At 44.7% G+C, this 17105-nt stretch overlaps 1 pseudogene; it reads left to right on the top strand.

Annotated features, from left to right (window-relative positions):
- Positions 1-16741, top strand: part of LOC124038717 — a 31488-nt pseudogene extending 14747 nt beyond the window's left edge.
- The last annotated feature ends 364 nt before the right edge of the window (positions 16742-17105 follow it).

Raw genomic sequence — 17105 nt, forward strand, 5'->3', positions numbered from 1 at the left:
AAACTCTGGAATGAGTAGGTGTGTCCAAACTTGATTGGTACTGTATATTGACACGGTTACAAGGTGTACCTGAGCTCGTTCTTGCTAGACAACATGAACAACATGCCCTTGTGTAGTACATACATGTAGTATAGTATTCAGGTCTTTTGTTTTGTGGTTTGTGTTTTTCTCTCAGCGGAGGAGTAAAGATCCCAGTCCTGAAAAATATGATGTTTTTACTGTAGTGTGATGACTGGCACCAGTGGCCTGGCTGATCTGTGTCCCCCATTGTTACTTCCTGTCTGGTAATCAGCTGAGGTACACAAAGCAGTCTGGGAGAGGGCAGGGTGAGGGTTATGGTGGCACTTTGTGTATCTGCAACTGTCTTTTATTTCCCATATCTCAGATGCTTTCACACACACACACACACACACACACACACACACACACACACACACACACACACACACACACACACACACACACACACACACACACACACACACACACACACACACACACACACACACACACACACACACACACACACACACACACACACACACACACACACACACACACACACACAGCAACCCCCCCCACCCAGACCGTGATAATCCCCTCCCACACATACAAAACACCTTCAACCTCTCCAGACACACAACCATAACTATCCACCCCCCTCCTCCACCCCAAACTAAGACTACCAGCATCAGCCCACCCCAAACCTGTGCATTAGCGTGACCACACTCCCTTTGACAGTAGACACATCAGAGAGAAAACATCATAACTAAGACAATGTTACACCTGCAGCACCAAACATAGCCAGTAAAGCAGCTGGTACATCAGGATCTGAACAAGAAAGGAACCAAAATATACTGCTGATTCCAGGAATGACTTGTCTTCCGATGGTGGAAAATAGTGGCACAGGATGTGACTGAGATCAAATATGCTGATGCTCAAGTCATGGGCTGCCACAGTTTTTTAAGAGAGGGAAAGAGGTGAAGAAATATAGATGCAGGGAAAGGGTGAGAGATAGGAGGGAGAAAAAAGGTGAGAGGAAAGGGGACAGAGGAGAGAGTACGACCGGGGTAGGAAGAGAGGGAGCAATTTGTTCTGTCTATTACAGTGGCAGGTCTGATTTGTTCTAGTTTCACAAATCAAGAATTGTACCCTTTGTTTTTCAAGAAATCAGGACCTTTTTATGACAGATACATGCCTTTATTCTAGAACAGTCTCATTAAAATCAGGTCCTCTTTCTTGAATCAGTTCCTCTTTCTTGATACATCTAGTGTTGCCACTAGAAGTGGGGCAAAGGAACAAAGGAACCTGGGGCAAAGGAACCTTGACCGGTCACACATTGTGGCTTTGATTTTAATTTAATTTAACACGTTTCTTTTATCACCCATTGCAATTAATTCTGTGTCTTTTTCATCTCAATGGCACAAAGCCTATGATCAGCCATACAGATGGATCCCACACAAGTGGCGCTTCCGAGCGCACCCCAACTTTTCATGGTGCCTTCTCTCATGGATAAACAGGGAAAAAGCATCAAAGGATCCCAACCATCCCTCCGAGATTCCCGTCAAAGGAGCCCCACAATCGCCTGGCTGATTCCTGGCATTCCGCTCTGAAAAGAGGGGGTTAAATGTCTGCGTTGGGAGGTCGGTCTGTCATACAAATTGCACGGGCATTGTTTTTGGAGAGAACGCGTGTGACATTTAAAGGTGGCTATTGTTCCACCCGTACATTCCTGCCCAGTTCTGTGCCCCACGGTTCTCCCAGCTCCGGGGCTAAATTAGGTGGACGTGCAGCGGGTTGCGTGGCTCCCTGAGTCCCCTCTGTTTGTTTTAGGGCTTGAAAACCCCAGCAGGACTCTTTCTCTACCTGTCTGACGTCCTTTCAGAGGAGTGGCTGTTTCCCAGCGCGGACGTCCCCAGGCCCAGTTTAGACTCTAGACTTAACCTTACAAGAGCCCCCCCCCCCACCCATACTGCTTTTCAATAGTCCTCCGACACCAAGAGAGAATGCCCTTAGCTTCTCCCTTTTAAAAGTCTGTCAATTCATTAATGGTTCCTTTCACACACTGGGTGTGTGTATGTGTGTGAGTGTGTGTGGCCCTAAAGCCAACCTGACTCCTGCAGTGAGACCATACAGGCCCTATTCCCACTAAGAAAAATGAAGGAGAGTCTGAGGAGTGGCAAAAGAGATTTCTACTTTTCAATTCATATTACATCTTTGCCTTACGTTTCGTTGTGGCTGGCAATGCTACATTCTTGGTCCGTAGCTCAAATTGTCCGTAAATATCAAAGTGAGCACAATTCATTATGCACAAACTATTTAACAATCCAACCAACTTTACTTCTAAAACATATTACACTATTGAATAATGCAACCAAACCATATTACACTCTTTAATAATGGAAGAATTCACAAGTATGTGCAGACAATTAAATGGTTTATTTTCTTGTCCATACACATTAAACTAGCTGACAATACACAGATAACTCCCGCTAGCTAGCTAGCTAGCTAACTAACAACATGCTTCAGGATCAAGTAAAGTTAGAGTATAAATAATGAACGTTTACCCCTCCAATACGAATATAAATGTACAGTAAAAACGTTATCATACAGTGTCATTCATATTATAATATAGGCTACACAGCTAGGTTACGTTAACTAGCAAGCTAGCTAACTAGCTAAACATCATTTCTGCATCCTCACATCAACGTGCTGGCTGTTATCTGAATGCTGATGTTTAGCTGAACCATAGCTAGCTAAATAGGAGCTCTTAGGCTTAAACTAGTGTATTAAAGTTACCTTAGAACAAACCGGGCTTCAATTTATCAATATCATTATATTAGGTCAAAGCAAATTGTGACTGTAAACCACGGTAATTCCCTGGGGAGATTTGAAGCTACGGCGACAGTTTCAGAATGTGACAGGCGTTTACTACAATTTCAGGTTAAAAAAAATCAATTAAATAAGTCTAAAAAATAAAGAACAATGTCTGTACATTTCAGCTGTTTCAAAAACATTGCTCTGGTATTAACTGTAAGAGTGTTGTCTCAACGAGACAAGTCTGTTTACTCTGCCCTGCTTAGAGGGGGGCAACTGTCGGTCTATGCGCTACTCCAGACGTGACAAGTTCACAAGTTTACATTGCAGTAATATGTGTAGCCGAGGGTATTTTTGTGAAAAGTCTAGTAAGTGTGAGACCCTCTACTACAGACAGTCACTACCGTCTCATAACAATCAGTCAGTCCCCCCTATCGTGGACAGTCAACTCACCTCTCAAAATAACTGCACTGTTGGGCTTCATTTTTTGTATTGACTCAAAAAACAAGGTCAGTAGCACAAGCTGCTCTGTAGGTTTTGAGTAGGGTCACAGTCACAGAACATTGGTGTGAGAGCAGCACGTCCCTCTATCTTTCTAGGGGAATATACTGCCCATGCGATCTCTTTTGCAGGTTACACGCCTCCCAAGTGTCCCTTACTGATCTCTGAACTCCCATGTGTCCAAACCCAGTCCAAATGTTAGACATCATCTGTGGCGGCATGCTATAATGACTCACCTTGTGATTTCACCGACTCAATAATGTGACAGGCTACATTCGGGCAAACTCATATGGGTTGTTACACCAATTCGATGCCTTTTAGGATTTCACCTAATTTAAACATTCTGTCATGAAAAAATTCAAACAAAAAAAAAACACTTTTTCCCATCTCAAGAGGTTCAATCATTTTGTAAAACTTTACTAAGTGCCTATTAAGTGCCAAATAAAGTAACAGGGTTGACTGTAACATGGTTGACAATTTCATCTTAAATCAGCCCTAAATCTCTTTGTGACAGAGGAAATGGAAGCTTGTTGTGTGTAACAGGGAAGGGCAATTGAATGCAAATTGTTAAAACATTTGTAACCTGTCTATCTAATAGGTATCAAATCAAAGTTTAATTGTCGCAATACACACAGATTAGCAGAACTTAAAGCAGGTGCAGCGAACTGCTTTTGTTCCTACCTCCAGCAGTGCAGTGAATGGCTAACAGTATAATAAAAATACACAAATAATCCCAACAAAAAAAGAAAAGAGAAAATAAGAAAAAACAAGAGATGAAGAAATATCAGAACCAGCTATGTCAGAGTACGGGATATAAATATGTGAAGTGTATAGATAGTATGGGCAGAATATAAGTAGAAAAAAGGTATGTACAGCAGTAGTTACACTGAACAAAAATATAAACTCAACATGCAACAATTTAAAAGATTTTACTGCGTAATAGTTCATATAAGGAAATAAGGAAATTGAAATAAAGTCATTAGGCCCTGTTCTATGAATTTCAAATGACTGGGAATACAGCTATGCATCTGTTGGTCACAGATACCTTTAAAAAAAGGTTGGGCGTGGATCAGAAAACCAGTCAGTATCTGGTGTGATCACCATTTGCGTCATGCAGCACGACGCATCTCCTTAAATGAATATATAATCGACTTCAGTGGGCAAATGCTCACCTCCAATGGCCACTGGCATGCTGGAGAAGTGTGCTCTTCACGGATGAATCACGGTTTCAACTGTACCGGGCAGATGGCAGACAGCGTGTATGGTGTTGTGCCCCATGGTGGCGTTGGGGTTATGGTATTGACAGGTATAAGCTACAGACAATGAACACAATTGCATTTTATCAATGGCAATTTGAATGCACAGAGATACCGTGACGAGATCTTGAGTCCCATTGTCGTGCCATTCATCCGTTGCCATCACATCATGTTTCAGCATGATCTGTACACAATTCCTGGAAGCTGATAATGTCCCAGTTCTTCCATGGCCTTACATACTCACCAGACATTTCACCCATTGAGCATGTTTGGGATGCTCTGGATCGATGTGTCAAACAGCGTGTTCCAGTTCCCGCCAATATCCAGCAACTTCGCACAGCCATTGAAGACAGCTTGATCAACTCTATGTGAAGGAGGTACGTCACGCTGCATGGCGCAAATGGTGGTCACACCAGATGGTTTTCTGAGCCTAGCCTCCTTTTTTAAGGTATCTGTGACCAACAAATGCATATCTGTATTCCCAGTCATGTGAAATCCATAGATTAGGGCCTAATACATTTATTTCCATTGACTGATTTCCTTATATGAACTGTAACTCAGTAATATCGTAGAAATGATTGCATATTGCGTTTATATTTTTGTTCAGTGTAGTTAAATCAAACTATGTTTCAGCAGAATAATGTTGCAGGAATGCTAACCTTAAACATTAATGTTACCAGTGCGCAATGCCTTCAGAAAGTATTCATACCCCTTGACTTATTTCAAATTTAGTTGTGTTATAGCCTAAATTCAAATGTCACCCATCGACATACAATACCCCATAATGACACAATTTTAGCAAATGTATTGAAATTTAAACACAGAAATGTCTAATTTACATAAGTATTCACACCCCTGAGTCAATACTTGTAGAAGCAACTTTGGCAGCTGTGAGTCTTTCTGGGTAAGTCTCAGAGCTTTCCACTCCAGGATTGTGCAACATTTGCACATTATTCTTTTCAACATTCTTCAAGCTCTGTCAAAATATGTTGTTGATCATTGCTAAACAACCATTTTCAGATCTTGCCATAGATTTAAGTCAAAACTGTAACTCAGGAACATTCACTGTCTTCTTGGTAAGCAACTCCAGTTTCAATTTGACCTTGTGTTATTGTCCTGCTGAAAGGTCAAATCAAATTGTATTGGTCACATACACATGGTTAGCAGATCTTAATTTAATTTTTTAATTTTTACTTTATTTAACTAGGCAAGTCAGTTAAGAACAAATTCTTATTTTCAATGACGGCCTAGCAACAGTGGGTTAACTGCCTGTTCAGGTTAAGAACGACAGATTCGTACCTTGTCAGCACGGGGATTTGAACTTGCAACCTTTCAGTTACTAGTCCAACGCTCTAACCACTAGGCTACCCTGCGTGTAGCGAAATGCTTTTGCTTCTAGTTCCGACCGTGCAGTAATATTTAACAAGCAATCTAACAACTTCACAACAACTACCTTATAAACACAAGTGTAAAGGAATGAATATGAATATGTACATATAAATACATGGATGAGCGATGGCCGAACAGCATAGGCAAGATGCAGTAGATGGTACAGAGTACAGTATATACATATGAGATGAGTAATGTAGGGTATGTAAACATTATATAAAGTGGCATTGTTTTTAAAGTGACTTGTGATACATTTATTACATCCAATTTTTAATTATTAAAGTGGCTAGAGATTTGAGTCGGTATGTTGGCAGCAGCCACTCAATGTTAGTGATGGCTGTTTAACAATCTGATGGCCTTGAGATAGAAGCTGTTTTTCTGTGTCTCGGTCCCAGCTTTGATGCACCTGTACTGACCTCGCCTTCTGGATGATAGCGGGGTGAACAGGCAGTGGCTCGGGTGGTTGTTGTCCTTGATGATCTTTTTTGCCTTCCTGTGACATCGGGTAGTGTAGGTGTCCTGGAGGGCAGGTAGTTTGCCCCCAGTGATACGTTGTGCAGACCCCACTACCCTCTGGAGAGCCTTATGATTGTGATTGTGGGTGGAGCCGCTGCCATACCAGGCGGTGATACAGCCCGACAGGATGCTCTCGATTGTGCATCTGTAAAAGTTGTGAGTGCTTTTGGGGACAAGCCAAATTTCTTCAGCCTCCTGAGGTTGAAGAGGCGCTGTTGCGCCTTCTTCACCACGCTGTTTGTGTGGGTGGACCATTTCAGTTTGTCCGTGATGTGTACGCTGAGGAACTTAAAACTTTACACCTTCTCCACTACTGTCCCATCGATGTGGATAGGGGGGTGCTCCCTCTGCTGTTTCCTGAAGTCCACGATCATCTCCTTTATTTTGTTTTGTTGAGTGTGAGGTTGTTTTCCTGACACCACACTCCGAGGGCCCTCATCTCATCCCTGTAGGCCGTCTCGTCTTTGTTGGTAATCAAGCCTACCACTGTAGTGTCACCTGCAAACTTGATGATTGAGTTGGAGGCGTGCATGGCCACGCAGTCATAGGTGAACAAGAAGTACAGGAGAGGGCTGACAACGCACCCTTGTGGGGCCCCAGTGTTGATGATCAGCAGGGTGGAGATGTTGTTTCCTACCCTCACCACCTGGGGGTGGCCCGTCAGAAAGTCCAGGACCCAGTTGCACAGGACGGGGTCGAGACCCAGGGTCTCAAGCTTAATGACGAGTTTGGAGGGTACTATGGTGTTAAATGCTGACTGTAATCCATGAACAACATTCTTACATAGGTATTCCTTTTGTCCAGATGGGTAAGTGCAGTGTGATTGCGTCATCTGTGGTCCTATTGGGGCGGTAAGCAAATTGGAGTGGGTCTAGGGTGTCAGGTAGGGTGAAGGTGATATGATCCTTGACTAGTCTCACAAAGCACTCCATGATGACAGAAGTTTGTGTTTCCGATCTCCTTGCCATGATTAAAAGCAGTGGTTCGTGCTTTCAGTTTTGCGCGAATGCTGCCATCAATCCACAGTTTCTGGTTGGGGAAGGTTTTAATTGTCACTGTGGGGACAACATCACCGATGCACTTTTATTTTTTATTTTTTTACCTTTATTTAACCAGGCAAGTCAGTTAAGAACACATTCTTATTTTCAATGACAGCCTGGGAACAGTGGATTAACTGCCTGTTCAGGGGCAGAACGACAGATGTACCTTGTCAGCTCGGGGGTTTGAACTCGCAACCTTCCGGTTACTAGTCCAACGCTCTAACCACTAGGCTACGCTGCCGCCCCTTGCGAAAACTCACTCACTGAATCAGCGTATACATCAATGTTGTTGTCTGATGCTATTCGAAACATATCCCAGTCCACATGATCGAAGCAATCTTGAAGCGTGGAATCAGATTGGTCGGACCAGCGTTGAACAGACCTGAGCACAGGTGTTTCCTGTTTTAGTTTCTGTCTATAGGCTGGGAGCAACAAAATGGAGTTGTGGTCAGATTTCCCGAAAGGAGGGCGAGGGAGGGCTTTGTATGCGTCGCGGAGGTTAGAGTAGCAATGATCGAGAATTTTGCCAGCCCGGGTCGCTGATCAAAATTTAGGGAGCCTTGTTTTCAGATGAGCCTTGTTAAAATCCCCAGCTACAATAAATGCAGCCTCAGGATATGTGGTTTCCAGTTTACATAGAGTTCTTTCAGGGCCGTCGAGGTGTCTGGTTGTGGGGGATATACATGGCTGTGATTATAATCGAAGAGAATTCTCTTGGTAGATAATGCGGCCGGAATTTTATTGTAAGGAATTCTAGGTGAGGTGAACAAAAGGACTTGAGTTTGTGTATGTTGTTATGACCACACCACGACTTCATCATAAGGCATAACTCCCCCCCTGCCTTTTTTCTTACCAGAGAGATGTTTGTTTCTGTCGGTGCGATGCGTGAAGGTGAATTCATCATCCAGTGTCTGGTGGAAAGCAGACTGAACCAGGTTTTTCTCTAGGATTTTGCTGTGCTTAGCTCCATTACATTTTATTTTTAATCCTAAAAAACTCCCCAATCCTTAATGTTTTACAAGCCAACCCATAATATAATGTAGCCACCACTATGCTTGAAAATGTGTAGAGTGGTACTCAGTAACTGTGTTGTATTAGATTTGCCCCAAACGTAATATGTTGTATTCAGGACAAAAAGTGAATTGCTTTGCCCATTTTTGCAATATTACTTTATTGCCTTGTTGCAAACATGATGCATGTTTTGGAATATTTTTTATTCTATACAGGCTCCCTTCTTTGCACTCTGTCAGTTAGGTTAGTATTGTGGGGTAACTCCTCAGTTTTCTCCTATCACAACCATTAAACTCTGTAACTGATTTAAAGTCACCGTTGGCCTCATGGTGAAATCCCTGAGTGGTTTCCTACCTCTCTGGCAACTGAGTTAGGAAGGATGCCTGTGTCTTTGTAGTGACTTGGTGTATTGATACATCATCCAAAGTGTAATTAATAACTTGTTGAGGTAGACCATTCAATTCTTGTGGGTCAGCTAAGGAGTATTGGTGTCTCTGAGGGTTCTTTGGCCTGGTTTGCTAACTACCTCTCTCAAAGAGTGCAATGTGTATCGTCAGCAAATGTACTGTCTCAGTCACTGCCTGTCACCAAGGGAGTACCCCAAGGCTCAATCATAGGCCCCATTCTCTTCTCAATTTACATCAACAACATAGCTCAGGCTGTAGGAGGCTCTCTCATCCATTTATATGCAGACGATACAGTCTTTTGCCCCTCAACAGATGTTGTGTTAAACACTTTACAACAAAGTTTTCTTAGTGCCCAACAAGCTTTCTCTAAACTTGCTCTGAACATCTCCAAAACAAAGGTCATGTGGTTCCCCCCTCACCCCACTGGTGTGATTACCTCTGAGGGTTTAGAGCTTGAGGTAGTCACCTCATACAAGTACTTGGGAGTATGGCTAGACGGTACACTGTCCTTCTCTCAGCACATATCCAAGCTGCAGGCTAAGGTTAAATAAAGACTTGGTTTCCTCTATCGTAATCGGTCCTCTGTCACCCCAACTGCCAAACTAACTCTGATTCAGATGACCATCCTACACATGCTTGATTACGGAGACTTAATTTATAGATCGGCAGGTAAGGGTGCTCTCGAGTGGCTAGACGTGCAGGAAAGGGTACCGAGCGGAGGGAGGGAGGCCGGCCAGTGATGACTGGTTAACAGTCTGATGACCTGGAGATAGAAGCCATCTTCAATTTTCTGTCCCTGCTTTGATGCCCCTGTACTGTCTTCACCTGCTAGATGGTAGAAGAGTGAACTGGCTGTGGCTCGGGTGGCTGATGTCCTTGATGATCTTCTTGGCCTTCCTGTGGCACCGGGTGCTGTAGATGTCTTGGAGGGCAGGCATTGTGCCCCCGGTGATGTATTGGGCTGACCGCACCACCCTCTGGAGAGCCTTGCGGTTGCAAGCGGTGTAGTTGCTCTAGCAGGTGGTGATGCAGCCTGACAGAATGCTCTCGGTTGAAGAGATGCTGTTGCGCCTTCTTCACCACAGTGTCGTTGTAGAGGGACCATTTCAAATCCTCAGTGATGTGCACGTAGAGGAACTTGAAGCTTTTAACCTTCTCCACTTAGGCCCCATTGATGTGGATGGGGGCGTGCTCTCTCTACGGTCTCCTGTAGTCCACGATCAGCTCCTTTGTTTTGTTGTCGTCGAGGGAGAATTTATTTTCCTTGCTCCCCTCCGCCAGGCCTCTGCCCTCCTCCCTGTAGGCTGTCTCGTCGTTGTTGGTAATCAGGCCTACTACTGTTGTGTCGTCAGCAAACTTGATGATTGAGTTGGAGACTTACGGAGCCACACAGTCATGGGTGAAAAGGGAGTACATGAGGGGCTGAGCTGAGCATGCACCCCTGTGGGTCCCCCCTGTTGAGGATCCCTGTGCCTACCTTCAACACCTGGGGTCAGCCCGTCAGGAAGTCTAGGACCCAGTTACGCATGGAGGGGTTCAGACCAAGGGCCCTGAGCTTAGTGATGAGCCTGGAGGGAAGTATGGGGTTGAAGGCTGAGTGTAGTCGATGAACAGCATTCTCACATTGGTGTTACTCTTGTCCAGGTGTGATAGAGCAGTGTGCAGTGCAATGACTATTGCGTCGTCCGTGGATCTATTGGGGGCAGTATACAAATTGTAGTGGGTCTAGGGCAGGGATCATCAACTAGATGAGTGGATGGTTGGGGGGCCGGAGTGTAATTACAAATAATCAGATCCCTTCCCCTTTTCTACATTTTGTTGCGTTACAGCCTTATTCTAAAATTGATTCAAAAAGTGTCCCTCATCAATCTACACACAATATCCCATAATGACAAAGCGATTAACATTTTTTGGGGTGCAAATTTATTCAAAATAAAAACAGAAATACCTTATTTACATAAGTATTCAGACCCTTTGCTATTAGACTTGAAATTGAGCTCAGGTGCATCCTGTTTTCATTGATCATCCTTGAGATGTTTTTACAACTTGATTGCAGTCCACCTGTGGTAAATTCAATTGATTGGACATGATTTGGAAAGACACACACCTGTCTATATAAGGTCCCATAGTTGACAGTGCATGTCAGAGCAACAACCAAGCCATGAGGTCAAAGAAATTGTCCGTAGAGCTCCGAGACAGGATTGTGCGAGGCACAGATCTGGGGAAGGGTACCAAAAAATTACTGCAGCATTGAAGTTCCCCAAGAACACAGTGGCCTGCTACAAAGGCCTATGTGTTCAAATTGCTGCAAAGAAACCAGTACTAAAGGACACCAATAGGAAGAAGAGACTTGCCTGGGTCAATAAACATGAGCAATGGACATTAGACTGGTGGAAATCTGTCTTTTCGTCTGATGAGTCCAAATTTGAGATTTGTGTTTTTGTGAGCTGCAGAGTAGGTGAACGGATGATATCCGCATGTGTGGTTTCCACCATGAAGCATGGAGGAGGTGTGATGCTGTGGAGGTGCTTTGCTGTTGACGCTGTTGGTGATTTATTTAGAATTCAAGGCACACTTATCCAGCATGGCTACCACAGCATTCTGCAGCGATACGCCATCCCATCTGTTTTGCTCTTAGTGGGACTATCATTTGTTTTTCAACAGGACAATGACCCAAAACACCTCCAGGCTGTGTAAGAGCTATTTGACCAAGGAGAGTGATTGAGTGCTGCATCAGATGACCTGGCATCCACAATCATCCGACCTCAACCCAATTGAGATGGTTTGGGATGAGTTGGACCGCAGAGTGGAGGAAAAGCAGCCAACAAATGCTCAGCATATGTGGGAACTCCTTCAAGACGGTTGGAAAAGATTTTCTCACGAAGCTGGTTGAGAGAATGCTAAGAGTGTGCAAAGCTGTCCTTTCATTTTTTTAAACCTTTATTTAACTATGCAAGTCAGTTAAGAAAAAAATATTATTTACAATGACGGGTTACTCCGGCCAAACCCTGACGATGCTGCGCCGATTGTGCGCCGCTCTGTGGATCACGGGCGGATGTGATACAGGGACTGTAGTGACACATCTTGCACTGAGATGCAGTGCCTTACACCGCTGCACCACTTGGGAGTCCCAAGGCAAAGGGTGGCTACTTTGGATACTTTGAAGAATCAAAAATATAAATACTTTTTTGGTTACTACTGTACATATGTGTTTTTTCATAGTTTTAATGTCCTCACTATTATTATACAATGTATAAAATACAAACAATAAAGAAAAACCCTTGAATGAGAAGGCGTGTCCAAACCTTTGACTTGTACTGTATATCAAAGGGACACAAAAGGCACTCACTCACTTCATGGAATGACTCTGTTATGTGACGGTAATGACTCATCAGTATTAGTGACGGTAATGACTCATCAGTATTATTTTATCGACTCAACCATGTGACTTTCCACTCAGGCATGTTTTGGGCCAGACTCAGGTATGTGACGGTGTGGACCCAGACATGAGATGGTCAGATCACACAATCAAGCTGCAGCTCAAAGGCAAGTGGCAGCCCCACATGCAGATACAGTCCTTCTGACAGATTATATGGTTATGCTCCATCCTGTAATCTTTTCCTAGGCTCATAAAAGTGGTGACCTAACAATTTGAGAGCCCCGTTTTGCTGCTCGCCAACCCGTCACACAGTGCTATTACGGGCTTTAATATGTTGACGCAGATGTGAAGAGCGCTTTCATGGATCCGGGTTTTTATCATCTCACCTTGGTGTCGGACGTTTCAGAAGGCCACGAAGACCTTCAGTGCAATCAGCTCAATTGTGTCTGTGAGACGTTGTATTCAGGCTATGAATTGAATGGCCTATATCCTTGTGGGTTGAGGGATATAGGGGGCTCTCTATAAGACACATTTGAGTTATGAGTCAATTATTCACGTGTGGCTTGAGTGGTATAGGTGTTCTTTGTCTGGCATGCATTAAGCCCTGGGTTTTAGCAGTAAAAAGAAAATGAGAGGTCGGTACCCCACACAGACACATAGCCCAGAGAGAGAGCCTCATCACAGACTCCCCATTGGCCAGGCTTAGACCCCAGGGCTGAGAAAGCTCTCATCCAATAAGACGCCCCGTGAGGAAAGCCCTCGTCCAATAAGATGGCCCCCTGGGGTGAGGCTGGCGGATTACCAGTCTGCCCCTGGTGTTTGGGGCAGTGGGGGCACGAGCGAGGAGGGGGAGGGAGTGCGGTCACCAGGGCCAGCGGGCACCTTTAAATGGTTGCTAGGGAGCAGGTATCAAAGGTCTGCGATTCGCACACAGTCACGGTCATGGAGGAATTAAACAGCAACAAAGAGACAGTTATTCTGCAATAATCCGCACTGTGGAGGGCAAGTTATTCTCCAATAATCAGAGCCGCTGAGGGGGCAGCCAACAGAGGACTGTGATCACAAGAGCATGGTACTGCTCATACACACACACACCCATACACGTCCTTTGTGTACCCATACACACAAATATATATTTTTACACACCACACCACGCCACTTTCTCTCTCTCTCTCTCTCTCTCTCTCTCTCTCTCTCTCTCTCTCTCTCTCTCTCTCTCTCTCTCTCTCTCTCTCTCTCTCTCTCTCTCTCTCTCTCTCTCTCTCTCTCACACACACACACACACACCTCCATCCCGCACAGTGTCGTAGCGTGGGAGGATCCCTGTAATCGGCCTCAGAACCCTCTCCCAGATAGAGAGGTGTTGACTTTGATCTCCTCTGGGTGGTCTGGAGCCGGTGGGATTGGGAATATAGAGATGGAGAGAGAGAGGGCTGTCTGTGGGAATATGAAGATATACACAGCGAGCTTAGGGGTGAATCAAGGATCAACTCCAAGAAAGACCTAGACCGGTGACAAAAGTGTGTTGTCTTCCCCTCACTTTGAGATAAGATGAGTTATACCTAGTAGGGACTCCATTGAATATTCGTGGTTGCTTATGGGTGTAAGTGAACACTGTACATCCTCATTTGAAGCACTATGGACCTCCTGTATTCGACGTAAAGTAGCCAGCGGCATTTATTGATACAGAGGGAAGAGTGTACATGTAACATATCTGTGATCTTAGGTGCAGGAACTGAACTGTCTCTCTCTTCATCTTTCTTTTTTTTCCTACTTTCTCTCTATTTCTCCCTCCTCCCTCTCACTGTCTCTCAGGTGTGAGTTGCTGTGTTGTCTAGGTTCAGAGTCCCAGAGGGAAGCAGGTGTGGTGGATATAGCATATGAGTCGCCCTTCCAGCAGCTCACCTGTGGCTACGACGCCTATATCCGCTCTTGGGACCTCCGCCTCAGCCCCAGGTACGCCGTCCGTCCATCAAGCAAGCTGTCAATCAATACTTTTTCCCTCTTCGTATTCACGTATGTATAAATTGTCAATGTACTGTGGCTCATATTGTATGGCAAAATGTACCTCCACCAATATAGCACATGCATCAATATACATTATAAAACTGTTCAAGCAGTATGATTTGCAAAGAAGCATTCTGTGCCGTGCCAAAATTAGAATTAACGTCACGGCTACATCATACACTTCAATACACGTGCTATGAGTCAGCACAGCACACATAAGAGCACTAGCAACACAGTCTAGTCATTCTGCCTCCCCTCCATCTTCCAAAGAGAAAGAGTGCAGTATGTTACTATCCAGTCCACACTGGGCGGTGCCCGTATTGATGCGGAGCGTTTCCACAGCAAACCCGGTCCTGCTATCAAAGGAGACGGGGCCATTTGATTTGGGTGGTGTGTGTGTATGTGTGTGAGGTGTTTTTGTGGGGAGGGGTCCAGTCAAGTAACACAAATAAAAGCTGATTGTCAGCTAGCTCTGGGGAGTTGAGTGGAGGGTTGGGCTGGGATGGGGGTCCCTCTTTAGACATCAATAATTCACACCACACACAGCACCCCCAGGAGGCTCCCTGGGACAGTGAGGAGGCGCGGGGTGTCTGGACGTTGGGTTCCCGCTGAAAGCAGGACTTTGAGTTTTGCAGATGCCTGGAGGGTATCCGACCAGAGGACAGCAACACACACACAGTTCATTCTCTGTCTGATATACACTGTTGTCTTGGTGTTGTGAAGCACCTGTCTCTTGTTATGGGTTAATGTTGTGTAGTGTTGTTGTGTATTTTATCAGATTGATCTATCATCTCATGGTCTTGTGGAATATGTAAGTTTTGTGTATAACGTTGTTTCATCATATTTTTGGGGTTATTTCTTTATATTTATAATATGTTTTTTGGGGAATTGGGTAAAGGAAAATAGTTTTCTCATGTGATGTGGTATTGTTTTATTTAGTTTTAGAGATGTCTGTTTTTGTGTCGTGGCTGTGACAAACCCTGCTGCATTCTCACCATGTCGGCTATAGGTTTGGCAGAGAGGGGGGAAACGAGAGAGAAAGAGAAGTCAGCCCAATGGGCCTTGTCTACCTCATGCACTCTTGACTCACATTGTCCCAGAAAAACACACTCCAAGAAACCGACACAGCCCAAACTCTCTCAGAGACACACAATAGTAAGTTACTGCTTGACTTTAACCTCAGTTGCCAAGACAGGTAAAGTGGTCTGGTGACAGGGACACTCCTTTGAGTCTGGTCGAATCAGGGCTATATGTGGATATATCTGGTGTCTCTCAACACTTTAGGACCCAATGACAGTGAATTGACCTCGTGCTCATTGGATTGCTAAAATTAGGACGAAGAAGCGGTGCGTGCCTGTGTGTGTGTGTGCACGCCTGTGTGTGTGTGTGTGTGTGTGTGAGACTGACTCCAGACGCCTCTGTTGCCCTGCTGTCTGCACCCGGTCCCTGTGCATCACTTATTGATGAGGCTCTAATGGATGATCGATCTCCATTGGCAGAACTCCTAAAATATTTCCCCTACCACCACCTCCTTCCCCACCGCAAACCCAGCCAGCACTTCCAACACCCCAGCGCCTTTCCGTAAACAACAGATGAAGTTTCAGCATCCCCAGACAACTCGCACACAAACCTCACAACATACACCCTACTCAAAACACACACCAACATACACAATCTAACTTACTCAAAACAAGCACACACACATTTGCCTTCTTAAAATTCTTGAAAGTACACTCTCCAAAATCCAGTCACATTCCGCACTGTGAAGTAGTGGTCCTCGCCTAGGTCATCAAAGTAAGTTGAACCTAATGAATGCTGTAACGCTGTCGTTTTCGACTATTTCACCTCCTGCAATTCATAGTATTTCAAATGAAACAGATGTCTACTTTTTCGCAAACATCCTCCTGTCCAACAGGAAGTGTGTCATGGAGTGGGAGGAGCCTCACGACAGTGCCCTCTACTGCATCCAGACGGACGGGAATCACATGATTGCCAGTGGCTCCTCCTACGACGGCGTCATACGGATGTGGGATAAGTGGCAGGCCCGCTGCGTAGAGGTATGTGTGTGTAAAATCAATTTGTGTGACGGCCATTTATGTCTGTTTGTTTTCCTTGCCACAGATGTTGCAGTTATCCTCCGCTGTGAGCAGCCCAGTGTGGTCACCTGATGCAGCACTCCATCACTCTTCTTCTAGGTCATATAGTCCTTACACAGCCTGGAGGTGTGTTGGGTCATTGTCCTGTTGAAAAACAAATGATAGTCCCACTAACCAGATGGGATGGGCGTGTCGCTTGCGAATTCTGTGGTAGCCATGCTGGTTAAGTGTGTCTTGAATCCTAAAAAAAATCACAGACAGTGTCACAAGCAAAGCACCATCACACCTCCTCCTCTATGCTTCTTGGTGGGAACCACATATGCAGAGATCATCTGTTCACCTACTCTGCGTCTCACAAAGACACTGCGGTTGAAACCAAAAATCTCAAATTTGGACTGATCAGAACAAAGGACAGATCTCCACCGGTCTAATGTCAATTGCACATATTTCTTGGCCCAAGCAAGTCTCTTCCTTATTGGTGTCCTTTTAGTAGGGGTTTCTTTGCAGCAATTCGACCACAAAGGCCTGCTTCACGCAGTCTCCTCTGAACAGTTGATGTTGAGATGTCTGTTACTTGAACTCTGTGAAGCATTTATTTGGGCTGCAATTTCTGAGGCTGGTAACTCTAATGAACTTATCCTCTGCAGCAGAGCTAACTCTGGGTCTTCATGAGAGCCCATCACACC

The sequence above is a fragment of the Oncorhynchus gorbuscha genome, linkage group LG06, assembly GCF_021184085.1.
Source record: "Oncorhynchus gorbuscha isolate QuinsamMale2020 ecotype Even-year linkage group LG06, OgorEven_v1.0, whole genome shotgun sequence".
In the NCBI taxonomy this organism is placed as follows: Eukaryota; Metazoa; Chordata; class Actinopteri; order Salmoniformes; family Salmonidae; genus Oncorhynchus; species Oncorhynchus gorbuscha.